Genomic DNA, 23,172 nt, shown 5'->3' on the forward strand with positions numbered 1-23,172 from the left:
CAGTATAGTCCCGAGACCCACCGTCTGTCTTTTTTTCCTTCTTCTGTGAATCTTACATGTATCAGGTTACAGTCAGAGGTATACCTGGTTCGTGAGCATGGCCGGACATAAGACATCTCAATGAAAAGAGGTCGGACCTGCCATTTCCACTCTCCGTCATTGGTGGTCACACACTTCCAGGCTGCACAGTAGAGAGACTCGATCCCCCCACACGCGTGCCTCATTTCCCCTGTTCTAAATCCCGGACATGCAAAAAAACCATTCCTACTTAATTCTATCCGGGCCTGGCGTTGGGTATACTGATATTCATAGCCCAATCCCTGCCGCTTAGGGTTATACTGCAGATTATCCATGCCTGGCAATTGTTCTAAGTTGAAGTACAGGTCCGGCCACCAAGTGTTTAGTGGGGCCGTTCCTGAAGTCCTACTATAAACTTCATGAGTTTCTAAGTTAGTGATTTCCCAGGTGAGGTTATAGGGCATGTGGGGATTTGGGTCAGTCATTACTTTTCCCATAAGGGTTATGTATATAGCAGTCACCACCAGCATTTTTATTCTGTATGTCTTTATCCTGAGTCCCGCGGCGGTCTGGTTGTTACGCGAGTCAGTCTGGTCTTTAGTGGATTCTCAGGATCCGCTGAGGCCCTCCACTGAACTTGCTGCTGCTCCCGCTCGTCCTCGTTGGCAGGTCTTACGTGGGAGTGGTGTACCCAAGTCGCCACTCCGTCAACCTTTAGGGCAGTGGGGGTAACAAGAATAGTCTGAAAAGGTCCCTTCCACCTGGGCTCCAGGGTCTTGCTATTATGCCGTTTTACCCATACCCAATCTCCCGGCTGGTAAGGGTGCCCGTTAGCCTTTTCCCCTGCCGGTCGGGTGACCTGATAAATGGCCCGAAGGGCAGGCCAGATCTGGCTCTGAACCCTTTGCAGGGCCTGCACAGCCTGTAGTACTTCTATAGGGTGTTCAGGCAGGGTCTCAGGTTTCATTTTTGGAATTACCGGTGGAGGAGCACCGTATACTATCTCAAAGGGGGTTAGGCCTAAATGGTAGGGGGTGTTCCGGGCTCGGAACAGGGCAAAGGGAAGGAGCGTCACCCAATCCCCGCCAGTCTCCAGAACCAATTTAGTCAAAGTCTCCTTTAGAGTTCTGTTCATTCTCTCTACCTGCCCTGAGCTCTGGGGATTATATGCACAATGTAGTTTCCAATCTGCCCCTAGAGCCCGGGCGAGTCCCTGACTAACTTGACTTGTGAAGGCTGGGCCGTTGTCAGACCCTATGCTCTCCGGCAGCCCGTATCTGGGAACTATTTCTTCCAGCATTTTCTTGGCTACTATTAAAGCAGTTTCTCTTTTAGTAGGAAAAGCCTCTACCCACCCTGAGAAGGTGTCTACCATAACCAGCAAGTACTTGTACCCATATTTCCCTGGCCTTACCTCCATGAAATCTATTTCCCAAAACAATCCTGGCCGCCTCCCCCATTCCCTGATACCTGCATGGGTCCCTCTGATCCTCCCCGGCTGCATGACCTGGCAGACACGACAGTCCTTGACAATGCTTTCTGCTGTCTTTCCTTGTGATTTGAATCTGAGTTGTGCAGTGTCCAGCAGCTGCAACATCTTTTTCTTGCCTAGATGCGTTGTCTGGTGCAAGTGTCTCAGCAGATGGTTCCCCAAGGCTTCAGGAACTACTAGGCGATGCTCTCTGTCTTGGAACCAACCATCCTTACCCTGCGTTGCCTGAAGTTTTTCTCTGGCCCAGTCCATGTCCATACTGGAATAGTCCGGTTGAGGGGGTATCTCTCCCATTCCTGGGGGCGGCAGGCTCAAGTGTAGGACATCTGTTGGTGTAGGTCCTTCCGCAGCCCTCTTGGCCTCGGCATCCGCGGCCCGGTTGCCTCGAGCTTCTAGGGAGTCCCCCTTCTGGTGTCCCGGAGTGTGGACTACAGCCACTGCCTTTGGTAACAGGATGGCTTCTAGCAATTGAAGTATTTCAGGCTTATGTTTGATTTCCTTGCCCTCTGCCGTGATGAAGCCCCTTTCTTTATAGAGGGCTCCATGTATGTGTACTGTCCCAAAGGCGTAGCGGCTGTCAGTATACACCGTCAGCCTCTTCCCCTGGGCCCGGCGAAGGGCTTCCGTCAATGCAATCAGCTCAGCCTTCTGGGCGGACGTCCCCTGTGGAAGGCGTGCAGCCCAGATAAGGTTGCCTTGTCCATCTACTATGGCTGCCCCTGCGTACCTGTGTCCCTCCCTGACGAAGCTACTCCCGTCCGTGAACCAGGTCAGGTCGCTGTTCGCAAGAGGGCGGTCCTGCAGGTCCTTCCGGGCCATCTGGGTCTCCGCCAGGATCTCAAGGCAGCTATGCTCAGGCGTTGCCGGTCCAGGATCCAAGTCTTCATGGAGGGCCTCGTTGAACAGGGTGGGTGAGTTCTTAAACCCCTGGGGTAGCCGTGTCCACGTCAACTGTCCTCGGATTCCCCTCTCCTCATCTTGCCATTCAAAGGCAAATATTTCCTGGCTGCGCGGGGCTACTGCCAAGCTGAAAAAGGCATCCTTTAAATCCAGAACAGTATACCAGGTTTGTGTTGGAGGAAGGGAACTCAGCAGGGTGTAGGGGTTGGGAACCGTAGGGTGGATGTCTAGGACACGCGCGTTGACCTCCCTGAGGTCCTGCACAGGCCGATAATCCTTTCCACCCGGTTTCCTCACTGGCAGCAGGGGAGTATTCCAGGCTGACTGGCACCTCCGGAGGATCCCGGCGTCTAGGAGCCTTCGAATGTGAGGCGTTATTCCCACTCTAGCTTCTTGGGGCATGGGATACTGTCTGACTCGGGCCGGTTCAGCTCCCGGTTTCAGCACAATATAAAGAGGAGGCCGATGCTCTGCCCATCCTGCTCCCCCTGTCTCAGCCCAGGCTTTAGGAAAATCTCGAAACCAGTGTTCCATCTCTCCTTCCTGACGGATCCCCACAGGCTGGTATAGTTGGTACTCATCCGCCTGGGCCAAGGTCAGGACTTGAGTAACCTGAGGGCTGCTAATATGGTTCCCTTTAGCATCAGTTACTATTATTCCTTTGTCTTCAAAATAGATACGGGCTCTTAGCTTTGTAAGTATATCTCTTCCTAACAAGGGGGTGGGGCACTCCGGAATGACCATAAAGGCATGGCTCACTTGCCCTGAGCTCAGGTCTAGCTTTCGCCGGGTAGTCCATCGGTAGGGTCTGGTTCCGGTTGCCCCCTGCACCCAACTAGTCTTGTTGGACAACTTTCCAGTGGTTCCAGTGATTACTGAATGTTCTGCTCCTGTGTCTACCAAGAAACTGACTGGGTTCCCCTCCACTTCTATAGTTACCCTGGGCTCGGGGAGGGGATCCGAACCCCGTCTTCCCTATTCACTGTCTTCTCCCTGCCCCGCTATTAAGACTCTCTTAGGCGATGCTTTCCCCCCAGCCCCCCTTTTTTCTTAGGACATTCTCTAGCCCAATGCCCCCTCTCCTTGCAATTTGCACACTGGTCTTTCTCTAGCCTTCTCCTCCGGGGGCGGCCTCCTCTCTCCTCCCCAAACTCTTTTCTCCCGAGCGTGCTCCCTGTAGCTGCCAGAAGAATCTTGGCCATCTCTTTGTTGGCTTTTCTAGTTTCCCCAGCCTGGAACTTTCTATCTTCTTGTCTAATCCTTTCTAGCCTCTCTTCCGGGGTCTCCCTATTATTATAGACTTTCTCAGCCACCTCTAATAGATCTTGTATAGTCTTTTCACATAATCTATCCATCCTCTGTACTTTTCTCCTTATATCAGGGGCTGCCTGGTTTACAAAGGCCATCATTACTGCCACCTTGCTCTCTTCTGCCGTAGGATCTATGGGAGTGTACTGTCTGAAAGCCTCCATAATCCTCTCCAGATAGGCCGCTGGACTTTCCTCGGGCCCCTGCCGAACATCCCCTACCTTAGCCAAATTGGTCGGCTTTCGTGCCGCCGCCCGGAGACCGGCCATTAGAGTCTGGCGGTAGACCCGGAGACGCTCCCTACCTTCAGCCTCATTGTAATCCCAGGGGGGTCGTTCAAGTGGGAACGCCCGGTCTATGATCCCTGGATTAGTGGTGGGTCTGCCGTCATCTCCTGGAACCAGTTTCCGTGCTTCTCCCTGTATTCTTTCCCTTTCTTCAGTGGTAAAAAGAACTTTTAGTAGTTGCTGTCAGTCGTCCCAGGTGGGCTGGTTGAGTGAACAAAACAGAATCTAAAAGGTTAATTAGATCTTTAGGATTCTCTGAGAAGTTGGTATTTTGAGACTTCCAGTTATACAGATCACTAGTCGAAAAAGGCCAATATTGGTAAGCCTGTTCCCCGTCAGCTTGCGGGGGCCCTATTGCACGCAGGGGAAGAGCCATGACTGGTTCTGGGTCCAGTGTTCTAGCGGCCCGCTGCCGGGTCCCGTACGCCGGGCCATCCACTAAGGGAGCTGCAGTGGCTGGGGCTGCGGCTGCAGCGGGGTTATAAGGTGGGGGTGGAATACACTCCTGGTCTATTAGGTCAGGATAGGGAGTGGAGTCCGGAAGAACAGAGGGCGAGTCCAAAGGGGTGCCTTTTGTAGTCCCCGATTTGGACTCCCCCTCTTTCCTGGCCTCCTTTGCTACCATGATCTTGCTGTCTACTACTGGGAGCAGGATCTTCCTCAACCAGAGTGGGGGGTCCTGGACTAAGTCTTGCCAGACAATAATGTATGGAATCTGGTCAGGATGACCGTGGGGCCCTTTGTCGAACACCCTTTCTTTTACTTTGGAAATGATACCAGAGTCAAACGTTCCATCCCGGGGCCATCCAACCCCGAAAGTTGGCCACTCAGACTTACAAAACTTAATAAATTTGCCTTTCCTGATTTCTATAGCGAGGTTGTGAGCCCTATCCTTGACTTCTTTGAAATGATCTATGAGGATAGACAGAGGCGTTGTCTGTGTCTGCCCCATGCTCACAAAGGGAACGGGGGAAGGGGGTTTCTCTCAGGTGTCCGCCTGGCTGCGTCCCTCGCGGGAACTTAGGCGCGTCTTGGCTAAGGTGTACCCGTATAAACCCCGGGCCTGGTCACTCCTTTTAGGGGAGTGAATCACCGTTATGCCATACGACGCCGCCACAGAATCGCAGGTTAGGACCCACTCAGATTCCGTAGCCGTGGCCGTGGAACCTTATACAGTCACGCTTCACTCATTCAATCAGGCAGACAGACTTTATGTGGGGGGGTCTATTCGCAGCCACACTATTATTCCTATTACAACCCAGTAAAAGAGTGTGAGGGTGCACCTCTGTGGGGTTCCCCAAGAAGGAGGGGCAACAGTGTATAGACCGATACCAAATACCAGAACCAGTGAGCCCACAAGAATAAGCTGCAACCAAAAAGCAGTAACTTCAGAGACCGAGGGAATCATCGAAACGATGACCCTAGGCGACAGGGTTCCGGGGCCTCGGCGGGGCCACGGGCCCAGAGCTGGGAGACGCTGTGGGCTGCAGTGAATAAAGAGAAGTAGCGGGGGGAATGGGGTGGGGGGTTGGGTGTGGTGGAGAGTTACTAGTCCACCCTTGTCTGCCGCCTCTGCGACAAACAGGACATTTAACTCCGTTGTTAATCGGGAAACTTTGGGGACTAAAGATAGAGCTGCTTTCTCTGCACATCAGATCAAATCCACGCTCCTGTGAGTGAAGAAGAAACATAAAACACGGACAAAAGCGGCGAGATACGCCACAATCTGACACTAAAAGCGAAGCAAGTGGGCGGTGCCTTTGTGCAGGGCGGGCACCAGGCCGCTGCCGCCACCGCCTCTGGGCGGGACAATGGGAGGGTGCACGGGCCGCTGCTGCTGCTGCTGGAGCACGGGCGCGCGGGCACACGCGCGGGTCTCCGCTGCCGCCGCCACCGGAGAGTGGGCGGGCGCGCTCGGGCCTCCGCCGCGCTGCCGGGAGCGGGCGCCGCCGCCGCCTCCGCCCCCACCCCCCGCTGCCGCTGCCGCTGCCGCTGCCGGGGGATGGGCCGCTGAACGAACACCAAAGACTCAAACACGGAACAATGGCCACCAGACAATAACGCACATAGACCACGACAAGACGTTTCACAAACTCCCCACTCTTGGCCCTGTGGCCAGCTTAGTTTCCCTCTCAAACGGACCTTACCGGCCCCTGCCGGAAACCTACCGAGGGGGGGCGAGGGACGTCTCCCTTCACTCTCGGGCCAGCGACCTCCCAGTGCGTCCACCTAGGTCTTGGCCGGCCACCAATTACCTGCACCGCGCGGATTTTCTTTTTTTTTTTTAAAGTTCCAACTCCTCCTTGGGCCTGGATTCTGTTCCAGGGGTTTCGGGATCCCGGACGAGCCCCCAAAAAATGTAAGAACCGGTTTCCCTCAGTCCCAGGAACAGATAGGCAGAGTCACCAAGGCTGCAACAGACAAAGGAGTTTATTTTCTAGCCCAGGCTAGGGTCCAAGGCTCAGAGCACCAGCGCAGTGGTCTCTCCACGAGCCCGGACCCCGCCCTGGGGTGGAAACAAAGCTTTTATACTTATCGATAGGTTACATGTATCGGGCACACCCCCCACCCCCCTTTTAGTTCATTTGTTCCCTCAAAAGTGGCCGATAGTTTTGGCTCCTGATTGGCCAGTTTCCAAGCCAGGGCTTTGGCTCCTAATTGGCCAGTTTCCAAGCCAGGGCCCTCAGTTGTTACCAGCGGCATTCCGGGGAGGGGGAGGGCCTGCGTTGGGGAAACCAAAACTTAGGCCTTTCCTAAGAGGTCCAGTCTGTCATGGAGTTACTCCTGTTTTCCTTCCTGCTCTACATAGTGAAGCCTGCCATGGCTCCACTTACGCTAAGCACCAAGCCAGCAAGCCATATATACAGAAGCAGAACTAGGCTGTTAGCTTCTCACATCCAGGAAGCCTAGCCTATCATGGAGTTACCTTTGCTCTTATCCCTGTTTTTCATTCTGATTAACTATATTTATCAAACAACTAAAAGCAAGCATAGTCACAGAAGCGAATAGCATCAGTTAGAATCAAAGAGAGCACACATTGTCCTACTATCAATTCCTGTTCTTCAGAAGTATCTAAATATTACCTTGAAGAGTCGTTCAGGTGTTAGTTGGCAGTGAACTGAAGTTTCTTCTCATATGGAGAAGTATTTTTCCTTGTAGCTGAAATAATCTTGTTTAAAGTGTTTGCGTGACTATGTACTCTTTCTATATATGATTGTTATTTTTATAATTAAAACTTACTTTTTATATACTTTTGAATTAATAGTCTGTGATAGTTTTCAAATCTTGTATACCTGTTCTCAAGCTGAAATAGCTTCAGTATTAGTAAAATCAGCTGGTTACCTTGGTGTGAAATTCATTAATAGTTTCATTTGATTCAACAAAAGACTACTGAGTAATAAGCCTAGTTCTGTGCTGTTAATAAGGGGCAAATTTGGGACCAGAACGCTTGTCTTTAACTACTAGTAGAGGTTGTAGTTTTATGAAGCCAGATCAAAATTGATCATGGAAGGTTTTGTTCCTGTACAAGTGGATAGTGGCCACTAGAATATCAGAGATTTTATGAAAAGTTAATCTCTAATGCAAGTGGTTTTCTGAAACTGTATTTCAAAACCATTAAATATCCATAGCATTCTCTATTCTCACAATATGAAAATACTCCCTTTAGGATTTTTCTAGCATAAAATTGTCAAATCAGCATTTTAAAATAACATTTATAATTAATGTTATTCAAGTATTTTTCAATGGCTAACGTGGCCACATGGATTTGTCTCAAATACACAGCAAATTGTTGTGTAAGCTTCTCCATGAAAGTATTCATGTTTTCTCTCTCATATATTGTAAGAACCAAGAGATATTTATTGCCAGTGAGCAAGTAGTGAAAGATCAGCCTCTCTGGTACTGGTGAGTTAAAGGGACATTGGCTTCTACAAATCACTATTAAATTCGAAAAATAATTACTTCTTTCACTATGTCTTTAAGATTCACTCCAGTCCTTTGGGAAATGGTAAATTTGACTCTTTTAAGAAAAGTAGGTGTGCACCCATCCCCTCCCCCCACCCCATCCCCCTCAGTCAGAACTTCAAGCGTGTCCATTCCCCAGGCAGTGCGCATCGCACTCATCAAGTAGGTATACACCCATCCCTTCCACCCAGCCGCGACCTCTGTCCGATACCCAATTGGTGTTATTCCCAAATGTGCACTCAGGGAAACCAGTTTGCTGGTGAGTACGTGTGGTGCTTATGATGAGTGCGATGTGCACTGTCTAGGGAATGGACACAACTGAAGCTCAGACTCAGGGGGATGGGGAGGCATGGGCAATGTATATAGCCTGATCTTTTGTACCCCCATAATGAGCTGAGAAACAAACAAAAAAACAAATAAAAAAAAAAAAAAAAAGAAAAGAAAAAGTAATCATTGGGAATATATTTTCTATTTATGCTATTTTTTAAAGCATAGTTTTATGAAATACAGTACTAGTAAAACCCCTTCAAAATCAAAGTAGCTAATGGAACCCAAATCTTTGCATAGTCTTCATTTTCCATAGTAATTTTAAAGTATATTCCAGAATGAGCTTTCTGTCATATATTTTATCAAAAGATCTTATGATTTATCTCCTATTGTTCTTCTACCCTGGAAAATCACATATTATGATTGTGTTAACTAGCTTGGTTCTGACTAGTTCAACTGTGCTCAAATATAGCTAGAATGTTTCTTTTCTAATCTTTAATTGGAAGGTGGTATTAAATACATCCTTATGTTATTAAGATATTAAAATAATTTTGGAGATTGATATGAACAGAAAATAAAACAGTTTTCAATGATGAAGTTGCACTTTGATTCCGGGTGGTAAAATCTGGGAACATTGTGGGCAACATGAAGGTACACAGTATGTTCATCGTATAATTATTTCGATGACATGTCCTGCTTTGAACATTATTGATGCCAATTTGTATTTGTTTAGTGCATGTGTGAGGGTCATATTTTGGAATAAGTATATTTTTAAGAAATTTTAGCATTTAAAAATTATATTCTATTGCTGCTTTCTAAATAATACAGTGGCTGATGTTTACAAAAGAGATTTGTTGTGACTTACCACAAAAACTTAGGAATTGCAATAGATTTTGATATATACTTGGGTTAGCAAGCTTTATTTTTCTAGTCTAACTAAATTAAATGTATTTGAAGAAATATATATATTTCTATATTTTATATATATAAAAAAGACTTTTTTAGTTATGTACTTTCCCCAGTCTACCTAAATGTATATTAAGAATAAATGCATTTATATGTTACATATACATATAAAAAACCATTCAGTACTGTACTCTTTTTACCTTAATACTCTCCCAGGATTATTCTTTCAATTCTGTTCAATTTTAAAGTGAAAATTTTTAATCAACACTTAACTTTTTGTATAAGAACATTGTTAAATTTCATATAAACTTGCTAACTCATTTAAGAATATCTCAAATTCAACAAATCCTGAGTGTCAGTCCATGGCCTTTATTAATTCAGTCGATATATTTTTTCCTATTTTTATCCAAAATTATATATAACGCCCCAAATTTTAATTCTCTTTTTCTTATGTGATTTATTTGTATTGCTTAGCATCCCTACTTCACTGCCCCGATGTAACTGGACTCCCAACAATACCTGAGAGTGTAAGTTTTCTGTTTTCTACTTTAATTATTCTGCTTATATAGTGAATTTTACTTATTTTGGTCTCACTGTTTATGGATTTCTGTATAGAGAAATAGGATAGTTTGTAATTATCTGAGTTTATGAGAAATCATGGCAAAATAAGGACTAATGATAATATTTCCTTTTCCTCCTTATGTATCTGCCCCTTTACCCGCTTAATATTTGGTTTTACTTAAGGAAAATTGAGGATAATGATATGAGAAAACTTATTTCTGTCATTTAAAATAGTTAGGTAGGATCATAAAAATGTAGTTAGGTCCTGAGCCCCCCTGTTACCAGGTGGAAGAGCTATCTCAGGAGATGGCTCCTGCTGCTGGGGAAGAATACTAGCAGTGGGAGCTGTTTTCACACAAATAGTTACTTTAATGGAATAACCATAGTGTTTTAGATTCCTTGTATGTAATTCTGTTCAAATCTTAGGTGTCTTGTACTTGATTTCCTGATTTTAATTTAAAGTAATAAATATTTTGTAAGGCTTGATGAATATTATAAGAAATTATAAAAATAGCTAAATTTTGCATTTTATTTAGAGTCTTAATTGTATCTCTATCAGGAATATTTTCAGTGCTTCAATAGTTACTACAAATTAATAATTTGTAGAAAAGATTTATATGGATAAACAGAAGTAACAAATACGCCTTTATGATTTTGGATAACTGTGTGAAAAGGAAATAATCTCTTACATAGTTTTTCTCCAGCTTCCCTTGGAAAGTCAAAATGAATCAGTAGAAATAATTCAATCAAAAGTGAAAGAAAAATCAATAGCAAAATAGTATTTCCATATATACTTATTTACTTTAGAATTTTACTGTTTTTCTAAATATGTTTTGAAATGTATTCAGTGTTTGGTTTCTAAAAGCACACAGGCAGTGAATGAAATCCAAGAAAACAATTGTAAATTTTCTAATATCAGACCAAGACTATCGTGGTGTTTTTGCACAGTTGAATTTAGATAACCCCTGTGAAAAGACTTTGCGTCAGGCTGCTCTTCCTGTGGACGCGCCTTAGACCATCCGCGCTCTCACCTGCGTGCAGACCGGCGGTCCCGACCGCTGTGCGTGGGGAGCGGCTGCTCCCGCCACGTCTCCTTAGGGCCGACCGGCCACAGCTGGCCTGTGACCCTGGTCGCTTCCCATCAGAGCTGCTGATGCAAACTCAGTTACTCCCTTCTGCTCTCTCTCCTGTTTACCTTTCTCTTTTATTAACGGACAACTCATAGCTTGATTTACCAAATGTCACATTTCTAAAAAGACCATTGCCTTGAAAGTTTTAAAGAAACAAACATTCTAAGGAAAAACTACCACTGAGAATAAAGATTTTTACACCTCATTTAACACATTTTATTTTGTAAAAAGTCCTGCTTGGGAAAAAAAAAGCAAGGGCATAAGCATAAGTCAGCATTCTGTGTTGGGAAATAACTCCCCATTGAAAAAGTATCTGTCTTTAAGATTATAGGAGATATATTGATGTTGAATGCCATTAACTTTGTATGTGAGGCGTAGAATTAGAAGGCGAGGTGGGCTTCAGATGCAGAAAACCCCGGGGGTGGGCGTCTCCTCGTCCAGTTCACCACCACTCACTGGCACTCAGAGATCTATTGACATGCTCTGTCGTGATTACCAGCTTGTGCTGGTAAAAGTTCTGCCTTTTGGAAATCGAAGAAACGGTTGAATTTCTTATTTTCTTTCCCAACTAAAAGTTTTAGCCTTCTAGGTCATAGTCCACCTGGTACTATAGTTTCAGTTTATTATTGGGTCTCGGTCAGTCTCTTCGTTAATTTGTTGCATTTTGATGCATTTAAGTTTGATTACAGGAAATTAAAAATAAGTAACGAGAAGGAGAGAATTTAAAGTCAAAGCTAATGTAGCTTATCTCAACTTTGTTCTTATGTGGAGGAAATAAAGTGCTAAATTAAAGAATCAGTTTAGAACATCACCAAATTGTATTTGGTTACAGTGGTATAAGCAAGTCTGACGTGGGGTATAAACAAGAGATTTTCCTTACTAACAAAGCAAACAACTGCCTTATAAATCCATCTCATCCTTTGGGTGCTTTGTACACTGTGTGGTATTAGATGATGATTTTGCCTGTGTCATGAATGGTAAACATGTTCATTATCTTTCTCATCCCAGTTGGATATAAGCACCAAGAGAGCTTGGGCTTGACTTTGCTGACTGAATTCTTAGTGCCTAGAAAGTGCCTGGCACATAGTATGTGTTTAATTAATATTTGTTACATGAAGTAATCCTGATACAAGTTAGTTCCTAGGCCTACAGGACAGTTTGTATAACTTTTCTAATCATGAGGACAATATTCATATATATATATATCCTTTATAATCTTAAAAAAATCATGGTTAAAAAATGAGGAGGAACTGCAGGAGGAGAAAGAAGAATGGTTTTACTTTAAATGCTTAGTTAAAGATCGCAGAAAAGGAAATACATAAAAATGCAAAATGATTCAGACTGAATTTCTCCACATCTCCCTAAGATGGGTAAGAAAAAAGAAATAATTGCTTCATTGAATAGTACTTATTTTTTGACATTACTACATCATTTCTCCACACTTACTCCTTTAAATGCATATATTTTTCAGCATGTAAAATGTATTTTCAATTTTCAGCAAAAGTGGGCATATCAGTACTACAATTCAAAATCTCAAAATTGTATTTTTTCAGTTGTAATGGAAATAACCCCAAAATTCTATACCTAGTAACATTTAAGGTCAAGGATTAGTGCCTTAGCATAAATTAGAAATAAGCTATTTAAGAGGAATTTAGTGAAACTCTGAAACATCAAAGAAAAGAATAGTTGCTTTTAAACTTTTTACATTCTTATATTTTTTAAATACCATAGAGAATATAATGTACTTCCTGCTAATGTAAGGAATTGTGTTTTACTCATTTTTCATTTTTAAAGTACACAGTGAGAATTTTAATTGTTGGGAGAACACATATAAGTTAAAGTGTCTTAACACTGGTAATGCTAGAGTTTTGTTTGCCTCAATTATTTATTCTTTGACAATCATCATTTTTTATGATTATAGTAGAATCATACTCATCAACCTTATATCTTGCTACAGGTTTTAGTGGTGATACTCTGGTAACAAATCAGCTAGTTTGAGGGTTCTTTAGGTGCTGTTTGTAGTTAAAAGAATTATAATTTGTACCTTTGTAAAGATAAACTTTAAAAAATTTAGTTTTAAGATATATAAATAAATATATTAAAATATTTAATATTTTTAAGATTTGAATGGGTTCCCTGTCTATATTTTAAAGTGTGACATTGTGTTAGGACCTATTACTATAGTTTTTCATGTGTGAGATTAAGGAATTTGGGACATAATCGTTTTTGTTTTCATTCTGCTGACTTACATGTTATCGCGTACACATGGGAAGGTTTCTGGTAATCCTGAACAAGAACACTGATTTCCTGCATGCTGTAGGCAGGCCCTAGATGGTTCAGCCCCAGGTGAATCTTGGTGGACTAGCAGAACATCGTGTCAGTGATGCAGAGGAATAAATCATGGTATTAGAAGCGTGTATCAGTTGACTTATTGCTGTTTTGTGACCACAGATAGGGAGGATTGCTGTTTAAACCATGTCACTGGTTCTCAAATCAGTCAGGCATGAAGGCTTGTCATGTGCCTCTATAATTGTGCTTCCCCAGACTTTCTCTAACTAGTCAGCTGGGGCTGTGCGTTTTGTCTCAGACACCCGGCTGGCCGGCGTCTGACAGGAGCTTCTCATCACCCTGTCAGTGCTATGTTAACTAGAGTGTATCTCTGTGGCCTGCAGAAGCAGGTGGAAAGGAAGCTTCTCTCTAAAGCAGATGTTGAAATGTTAGCTAGTATTCTGACCAATATTTTGTTGGTAAATGTTACCCTCTTAAAGCCTGTAAGCACATTAGTTACAGAGATTTGATTGTGTAGTGCACGTTATTTTTTGGAATATTTAGATCAAGCAATATGCTGTGGGTGCTGGAATTATGTTAATAAACTGAATAAATTCGCTTTGTGATAGTTACCCCCAGGCGTTTAAGCATATGCTCTTCTCTGCTCCTCTCATTAATTGCATCGAGGGCACATGCAAAAAGAAATCTTGTGATCTCTGGGACACGAGCTATTAAAATGTAGATTTCATAGGTTTAGTCAGACTGAAAGGGAGTCCAGAGGATTTTAACCTCTTCATCTGGGTTATACATATTCTTCCTTTGTCTCTTGGTGGTGCCACCTGTATCAGCATTTGGTCTGAAACCTGAAGCACAGAGCCTCTTCCTGGAGATTGAGAACTGAACGGTTGGTGAGAGAACAGAGATGCCCCGCGGCTTCTTCCTGGTTAGGGCTGTTGAAGTGTGCTTATGCCCTCGTGTTCTGAGGCTGCAGCTAACAATGGTTATCAGAACCTCTCGGGGAGAGATTCTAGGAAGGATTTTTAGATTTTTAATTCTTCCCAAAACCCATAGCAACCAATTATGTCACCTGAAATTACAGACAATAATTCCATTTACTAGTGTATCATTTGACGTGTGTACTGCTGTTCTGAACATTGCATTCTCATCCAGTGTTCAGTGTGACGGTGACGGCAGCGTGGAAAGGGGACTGTTGAGGTCGTCGTGAAACACTGTTGGGAAGGGTGGGGGGAGGTTCGCTGGAGACTTCTGTGACAGGACAACTAGAAGTGTTTGCATCTTTCAACTTTTAGTGGTGCTTATAGCTCCGTTTATCATGAAAATAAGCACACATTTCTATGTTATGATTTGGTACATTTGTCTTCTCAAAGTGAACAGTTGGTTTTGAATTGACAAAGCAGAATTTTTACTCTAACAATTATGGGATTATCTAAGGGGGTATATTAAATTGTCATTCCTCTAGGTCCTATAAGCTTTGTTCTTACAACTTTGATATCCACAGAAATGACTGTGGACGCTTTCAGTTTATTGTAGTAGGTTTTTGTTTTCTTTTTCCTGTACCCTTCAGTGTTAACTCAGGTATTTTTAATATAGAACAATAACAATTTTATGCTGGTAGTGATTATCAGCATTAAAAGTAAGAAAAATGTATATTATTTTTGTTTCCTTAGTAAAACTACCATTGAGGGCAATATGTTTATTTTTAAATGTACCTGATATATTTATTAGTGTATGTTTTCACATACTAGAGATTATTTTTTTTTTTCATTTTGCAGTTAGGCAAGTTTTTCTCTTCTGATAAGCTTCCTTAGGGTTTATGCTACAATTTAGTTCATTGTTCATTCAACATTTCCAAAACGGAACTCACCATCTTTTCCCATGATCTCCTTCTCCTATGATGCAGGGCTGATTTGGTGAGCACCCCACCCTTATGCTAATCACATACTAGAGATTATTTTTTTTTCATTTTGCAGTTAGGCAAGTTTTTCTCTTCTCATGAGCTTCCTTTATGCTACAATTTAGTTCATTGTTCATTCAACATTTCCAAAACGGAACTCACCATCTTTTCCCATGATCTCCTTCTCCTATGATGCAGGGCTGATTTGGTGAGCACCCCACCCTCTTAGCTATCTTCTTCACCCAAATCCTATAGATTCTACCTCCTTCATACTTTTTTCCTGGTCCCTGTTCTCCATTTCAGCTGCCCACTGTCTTCGTTCAGGAGGTTTTCCCTTCCCACGAATATTATTTTTAGATCATATATACTGAATTCTAACATTATCTTCATTCAGATTAAATGATGATGATGATGGTAATAATTATAGCCAATATATATTCTAGGACATACTTTGAGCTAGTCACCCTTCTGAGCAATTTATTTAAACTAATTTAAATATCACGTACTGTGTGGTATGTACAGTTCTGATTCACAGTAGACAGAGGAAAATGTGAATTTTGAAACTCAGAGGGGGTAACCAAGACCATAGAATTAGTAAGTGGCTTACCCAGTTCTACCTGACTCCAAAGTATATATTTTCAACCTTTATGCAATTTTGTCTTTTGCAATGACTATCTTGTAAAACCAAATGCATTTTTATCTTCTGTCCCTGTCCCAACATGGTATCCCTCCCCTTAAAGAGCTTCAGTTTTTTATTCTAGTCACCCATAGTGAACTGACATTTTCCCCTTGACTTTGCAAGTCTAGTCGATTATCCCTCAATATCTCACATTTAGACCTTTCTCTCATTTTTAATACCACTTTTAGGGCTAACACTTACCTTCTGTTTGACCTTTCATTTTTTCATCCTTTAGATTCATTCTATGTACAATTAATCCTTCAGAATAAAAAAAAATCTATTGATTATTCATTGCCTATAACTGCTAAAGCTGGTAAAAGCTATTAATGATCTGACCTCAAACTTTTCTTGCTAAATGTTTTCATTAGTTCTAGTCTACTCAGATCTGTAGACAAGAAACTTCTCAGGGCAGGTTTTTTATCTGATTCAGTCACTACAATATATCGAGCTCTCAGGACAGTGATATATATACATAGTAAGCTTTTAGCAATGTTTTTGTGAGTGCGTGTGTGAAATTTGCACTTTTTGCTCTTCCTCAAATGTGTTTTGAGTGAAGATAACACTGGTGGTGTTATAAAAGAAGCAATGAGGTAGGGCAAATCTGACACGCAGGACTGTTAGCTGAAAGACTATAGTTAAAAGACTATTGGAATAATTAAAGCAAGAGATGATGAGCTCCTGAAGTAGGACAGTGACCTTAAGAGGGAGGTGAGGTTGGGTCTTAGAAACATTAAGGAGAAGCATGTTGGATGTGGCATCTGCTTTGACAGTAGGTAAGAAAAGGAAGAAGTATAGAGTGACACTCATAGGACAAATCTTCATCAAGTATTTATTTAATATCTGCTTTATAACAGGATAATTCTTGATGTCATTTATTACCAATGAATTTTCACTTTATAGGTGTATGTGTGTGTATACACACGGGCACATTGTATACCCACACATATGTGTATGTTTACATATATATGATGTGTATGCTACATATACACCTACCTGTATATTAAACATATATAAGGAAAAGACATATAGTAATTTTAATAGAAATATATGTATATGTATATGTATATTCATTAAATTACATGCAATTTACAAATGATTAGAATCATTAAGTCCACTTATAAAGATTTAGAATTTGCTTTGTGATTGCTCTGCTATTGTGATTACCTCTTTTTCAGTTGCTAGTGGTTTGTGATCCATTTTGTTTTGTTCTTGGTGAGAGATATTTTAAATTGTGGTTTTCAAGTATGACTAATAATTAAAAAGTAGCTTCAGGCAGTCAGATTTTATTTATTGGTTATTTGAAATATTATTTGCAGAGCTGGTAGTAGTGTGATTATACTAATGATATCTTCTAAAATTAGAGATCTGCGTTTCAGTCCTGACTATTCAACCAGTAGATCAGGTGACTTCATATGAGCCATTTAATTTTATGTTTTCTACCCTGAAGTTTCTCCCCCTTTTTTTCTTCTTCTTTTTTTTCCCCTTTGCTACTTGGCGTGTCCAGGGAAGCTGCCATGCCGTGAGTCCCTGCCCACTCCTTGGGTGTGGCTGCCAGGACGCTGTGGTCCACAGTGAAACCAGGCAGGCTGTAGGCTGCCCAGCAGGCATTAGGACAGTTCACAGCCTGAAGCTTCTTGTCTTGAAAATGAAGAAATTGGACAACAGTGATCTCTTGGGTCCCTTCTAGTTGTTAAATGCAGTGGTTCTTTTATCGTACAGTTTATTTTTTTAGTAATTGCCAAATTATGTAATCTTTGTGTAATCCGTTTGGATATACAAACCCATTGTCCTCTGAATGTAGAGTTTGGGGGTTTGTAAAGAGAGAGGATAGACAGCTAAATTTGGGGAATGTTGTAGTGTTAGGCTCCTTAATTTTGGTGGGAAAGTGGAAGAGTCTTCTCCAGGAAAAGCAAAACTACTATTGAATTGACTTGAGAACTAGAAAGCAGTAAATTTAGTAACAGGGAACAGTCATGTAGGGGAGGAAACGTGTGTGAGGGCAGTGCCATTTGTGTACAGTGGGACAGCTACAGATACCGAAAGAGTTGAGAAGAGGTTAGTGTGACAGTCACAGTGGTATGTGAAGGACAACTAGAACGTGAGCTTCTTGAGGGCAGAGATCTTTGTCTGTTTTGCTCATTACTGTATCCTCAGGACCAGTAATAATCCCTGGCACACGTCTGGTGCCCTGCTTACTGGCTGCATAATCTTGGGCACTTGGTTTAAACTTGTCTCAGTTTCTCCATCTGTAAAATTAATGAAAGAATAACTACTTGAAGGAAGCAAGCAGGCAAGCAAAATTCAGAATCATTTGGCTAGGAAAAGCGAATAAACTGATGATCAGAGTATGAGAAGATTAGCACTTTCAAAAGGGCTTTGGTGTGATGGAAAGACGTTAGAATGGCTTTTTAGTAATGAAGTATCAGAATTTACCATTTACCATTTACCATTATTAGGTAAATAATGTTGTTGTCTGATTGCGTGTTTGTAGTTTGGAACTTAAACCCCAGTGTGATAGTAGTAAGAGGTGAAGCCTTCAGGAAGTGATTAAATCATGATTTAGGGGGTAACTACGAGTCATTAGGGCTCGGGATGAGTAACTTTATGAAAGAGGTGCAGGGAGCGGTTTGCTCCCTTCCGCCAGGTGGGGGATGCAGGAACAGGCGCCATCTGCTGGGCAGAGAGCAAGACTTCACCAGACGCTGCATCTGCGGGTGCCTTGATCTTGGACTTCCCAGCCTCCAGACCGTGAGAAATAAATTTCTATTATTCATAAATGACCTAGTGTAAGATATTTTGTTATAGCAGCCCAGACTAAGATACCATCCTAACAGAATAAAGGACGAAATTTTAGTATGAAAAGGCATTAAAAAAAGAATACTGAGTTTTGTTTGAAGTCACCCAAACTATCTTCCAAAGTGCCTGTAACCACTTTGCATTTCCACCAGAAATGAATGACTGTCACTGTTGCTCCACATCTTCACCAGCATTTGCTGTGGTCACTACTCGGGATTTTGGCCGTTCCAGTAGACAGAAGGGGTAAATCACTGCTGTTTTACTTTGCATTTCCCTGATGACATGTGACGTGCAGGATATTTTCGTATGCTTATTTTTTATCTGTATGTCTTCTTCGATGAGATGTCTGTTATGTTCTTTGGCCCATTTTTTAACTGGGTTGTTTATGTTCTTACCGTTGAATTTTAAGAGTTTTTTCGTATTTTTTTTTTTGAGTAACAGTCCTTTATCAGCTGTATCTTTTGCAAATATTTTTCTATTAGTCTGTGACTTATTGTTTTATTCTGTTGACAGTGTTTTTCACATAACAGAAATTTTAAATTTTAATGAAGTCCAGCTTATCAGTTCTTTCTTTCCTGGTCATGCCTTTGGTGTCGTTATCCAAAAAGTCATCACCAAACCCTAGATCATGTGGATTTTATCCTGTGTTATCTTCTAGGAGTTTTATCATTTTGCATTTTACAGTAAAGTCTGTGATCCACGTTGAGTAAATTTTTGTGAAGGGTGTAAAGTGTGTATCTAGATTCATTTTTATTAGCATGTGGATGTCCAGGTGTTACAGTGCCATTTATTGAAAAGGCTGCCTTTTTCCATTGCGTTGCCTTTGGTTCTTTGTCAAAATCAGATAATTATATGAGTACATTTCTAGGCTCTATATTCTGTTCCACTGATTGATTTCTTTGTAGGTTCTTTCACAAATATAACACTGTCTTGAGTACTGTAGCTTTATAGTAAATTTTGAAGTCAGGTAGTGTCAGTCTTCTAACTTTGTTCTTTTTCAAAATTGTGCTGACTATTCCGGGTCTTCGGCCTCTATATGAATGTTAGAGTCAGCTTGTTGATATCAGCAAAACAACTTCCAGGATTTTGACTGAGATCACACTAAATCTGTAGATCAAGTTAGGAAGAACTGGCACCTTGATGATATTGAGTCTTCCTATCTGTGGACATGTAATCTCTCTCCATTTATTTAGTTCTTCTTTGATTTCTTTTATCAGAATTTTGTAGTTATTCTCATATAGATCTTGTACATATTTTGTTAGATTTATGCCTAAGTATTTGACAGAGGATTTTTTTGATACTGTAGTGTTTGAATACATTTCACTATAAATTTGTCCCTACCTATGGGATGTACAACACTGAGAGTGAAACTTAATGTAAACTATTAACTTGGGTGATAATGATGTGTCAGTGTATGTTCATCAGTTGTAACAATGTGCCACTCTGGTGGGGGATGTTGGTAATGGGGTAGGCTGTGCATGCATGTGTGGGGCCAGGGGAAATAGGAGAAATCTCTACTCTGTACTTTCTACTCAGTTTTGCTATGAACCTAAAACTACTCTAAAAAATAAATTCTATTAAAAAAAGAAAAAAATCCACAACCAGATTTTGTTTTTTTTCATTATGTAAAATTGCTATTTCTGCAAACATTTCCTTATGACTATTACTTATTTTGAATATTAGAGTTTTACTCAAGTGAGGCTAGGTTTTGGTTGAGATAATTTTGAAGTTTTCAAATATCCTGCTGCTACCTTTTTTGATCTAAACTTTTTATTTATTTATTTATTTATTTATTTTGAGACAGAGCCTCACTCTGTTGCCCGGGCTAGAGTGCTGTGGCGTCAGCCTAGCTCACAGCAACCTCAAACTCCTGGGCTCAAGCGATCCTCCTGCCTCAGCCTCCTGAGTAGCTGGGACTACAGGCATGTGCCACCATGCACAGCTGATTTTTTCTATATATTTTTAGTTGCCTGGTTGCTTTTTTTCTAATTTTTTAGTAGAGATGGGGTCTCGCTCTTGCTCAGGCTGTTCTCGAACTCTTGACCTCAAGCGATCCTCCCTGCTTGGCCTCCCAGAGTGCTAGGATTACAGGCGTGAGCCACTGTGCCTGGCCAGTCTAAACTTCTAAATGTGAATATAAATTAAATGTGTCTAAGCAGATGTTTTCTTTATGCTTTCCACAAAATTTTTAAAATTATGTGAGGAATTTATTACATTCCCATTTGCAGCAGTTTATTCTGTATATTTGTAATTGTTAATATTTGTAGTGCTTAAATTTCTGAATTAAGTATTGATTCAGTTGAAAATCAGATGAAGTCTCTCATATATGCCTCTTGAATTTTTATCAATAAATACTTTTTTAGGGGACGTAAATCAGCCCTTCAGTACCTCATACTGAATGCTAGTTGCAGTGAGTAGTATGAATCTGGCCAGGCAATGCAGAGACTAGAATAATGCGAGTAGCGATGTGTCAATGTCAATATGAGATCTTTACCTGTGAGGTGTGCTGGTAAGAATTGTGCTGCTTTTCATTGTGTGATTATACTAGATGGATCATTTTTCTGCCGTGTTCATGGGAATCTGATAAATGTGGGGTTTTTCCCCCTCTACATACATGCCTATTAATTGCTTAAAACACTGCTAAATGTTAATGGGCTTAAAACAATTTTGTTTTGAAGGAATATCAGTTGAATAGTACAAAGCAATGACTAGTTTTATATTTGTAGTATACTTAAGTGTTCATTTTAAAAAAGGTAACATTGAAATGATTTCATTTAAATTAGTATAGTAAGTGACCATTTTCAATAGCATGAAACCATGGAAATAGGTTATATTTAGTAGATGTTATATGGTAAGTTTTAAAAACTAAAAACTTTAGTATTTGATGAACCACTTTTTTTTATGGCAACTCGATCATTTATATCTCTTATTCAGACCTACATTTTGGAAGTCAAAATTTACATACTTACGAGTCATAAATTGAAACATTTTTATTTTACAAACTTTGTTATGTTTCAGTTTACCAGTATGCTTTTACAAAATGTGGTTTTAATGTAGTAATTGTGAACTTTCAAATTAGAATATAGGTTTTTAAATAAGTGTTAATTTTCAGTCCTGTTGGGGGAGGTAAAATTTAGCAACGTTTTTTGCCCTTTACCACGTCATTCCAAAATGATTTTTGTCACTTCAGTTATCCCTATAGTGAAACACCTTGAATTTTAAACACCTTGAACTTAAAATCAGTGAGATTTCAGAGAGGATTCTTATAAAGTTAGCTTGTAAAAGAATAAACAAAAGGCTTGGATTCAAACAGAAGACTTGGGTCCATTGAGTGGCATCCTTATGCTGGATGATTTCGGTTTTCTTCACATAAATTTCTCGTTTTGCTGGTTGTGCAGATTTCACTTTAACCCAATTTCTGATGAGCAACCTTAATGAATTAGGCTTGGTTTTCTTATTGGTTGTTGTCTATACCATGAGTCCTTACTTTGATCAAAGAAGAGTCTGTTGATATATTTTAAAACTCCTGAGGATCATCTTGGGAGAGAGTCATGCCCCTGTAGGAGGCCTGGGTTATGGAATTCTACCTGTGCTCTAGCTTTGGGCAATTTTTCTTTTTGCAAAATGTTAGGGCAACATTTTTTGTTTCAATATTAATAAAAATACATTTTATTGGATTTCTTTAGTAGGTTTTTAATATTGAAGTCTGGGTTGGATAACTTTGACTCTGTATTTTATTCAGTTTTAGAAAACTTGTTCTTATGTAAAGGCACTTAGAGTGAAAGGACAAATTATATGAAATAAAACTTGAATGAATAGGTATTTAATCTGTTATTAGATCACAGAATATATGACTGGCATTTTATTCATCAATAATGTGACTTTATTCAAAATCTAACCATAGTTGGATTCTTAAAGGGTCATCAAATTTGATTTTTATGTTGGTATATATTTCTCTCCTTATTTAATGTATCTAATAGGATATGTAATTTTTACAGTATATTTATAGAGATGAAAAATATTTGAAATTGTTACCTGTTGATGTAATTTTTTTGTGTAATGATTCTACATCAAGTTTTAAAACAAATGATTCAGTTTTTCCAAAATAATATAGAAAGGGGTATATGTTTTTAAAGATTCAATTAAATTTATCACATATTTATTGGACACTTATAGAGAAATCCAGTACTAGTTTTAAGGAGCAAATTTAAGAATTATTTACTTCTTGAAAGTGTTGTCTTGGAGAGATAGTCTGTTAACTTTAAATGGCTCCTATTATTAAAGGAAAACATTTAGAACTATGATTAGATTGGCTGACATCTCTGTACTTTTTATACTCTGGAGTTGTTCAAGTGTCTTAATAGTCAGCTTTATTTTGTTTATTTGATTTAATAGTGAATGATAAGGTATACTGGGGTGAGGGGCCGCTCTTGTTCCTGCGAGGGCTGCTGGGCTGTAAAGGTACATTTAGGGAAGCGTTTCCCTCTGCTTTTAGCTCCTGACTTCCTGGGCCCAGGGACTCTGCCTTCAGGCAGGCTGGAAATGGGTTCCTGGGGACCCAAGCAGTGAGCAGGGCCGGCTCTCTCCGCCTCACAGTTGGCTCGTGGGAAGTTTTTTCTCCTTTGCTCTTTACTTGCTGCCATGGATATTTTCCAATTAAGCCTTATCCATGGAATTACACC

General features: G+C 40.9%; 1 protein-coding gene across 3 annotated transcripts in view; it reads left to right on the forward strand.

The window, feature by feature from the left end:
• LOC138380693 (DENN domain-containing protein 1B-like) overlaps window positions 1-23,172 on the forward strand; it is an 80,269-nt gene that overhangs the window by 13,052 nt on the left and 44,045 nt on the right. For 2 of the 3 annotated variants that reach the window (XM_069465066.1, XM_069465082.1), the window contains exon 5: window positions 9,616-9,668. The exons of the other annotated variant lie outside the window; for it this stretch is intronic. The gene's annotated coding sequence lies outside the window, so the exon portion shown is untranslated. The remainder of the gene's footprint in view (window positions 1-9,615; window positions 9,669-23,172) is intronic. 3 annotated transcript variants of the gene reach the window in all.

Source organism: Eulemur rufifrons, chromosome 1 (assembly GCF_041146395.1).
Source record: "Eulemur rufifrons isolate Redbay chromosome 1, OSU_ERuf_1, whole genome shotgun sequence".
In the NCBI taxonomy this organism is placed as follows: domain Eukaryota; kingdom Metazoa; phylum Chordata; class Mammalia; order Primates; family Lemuridae; genus Eulemur; species Eulemur rufifrons.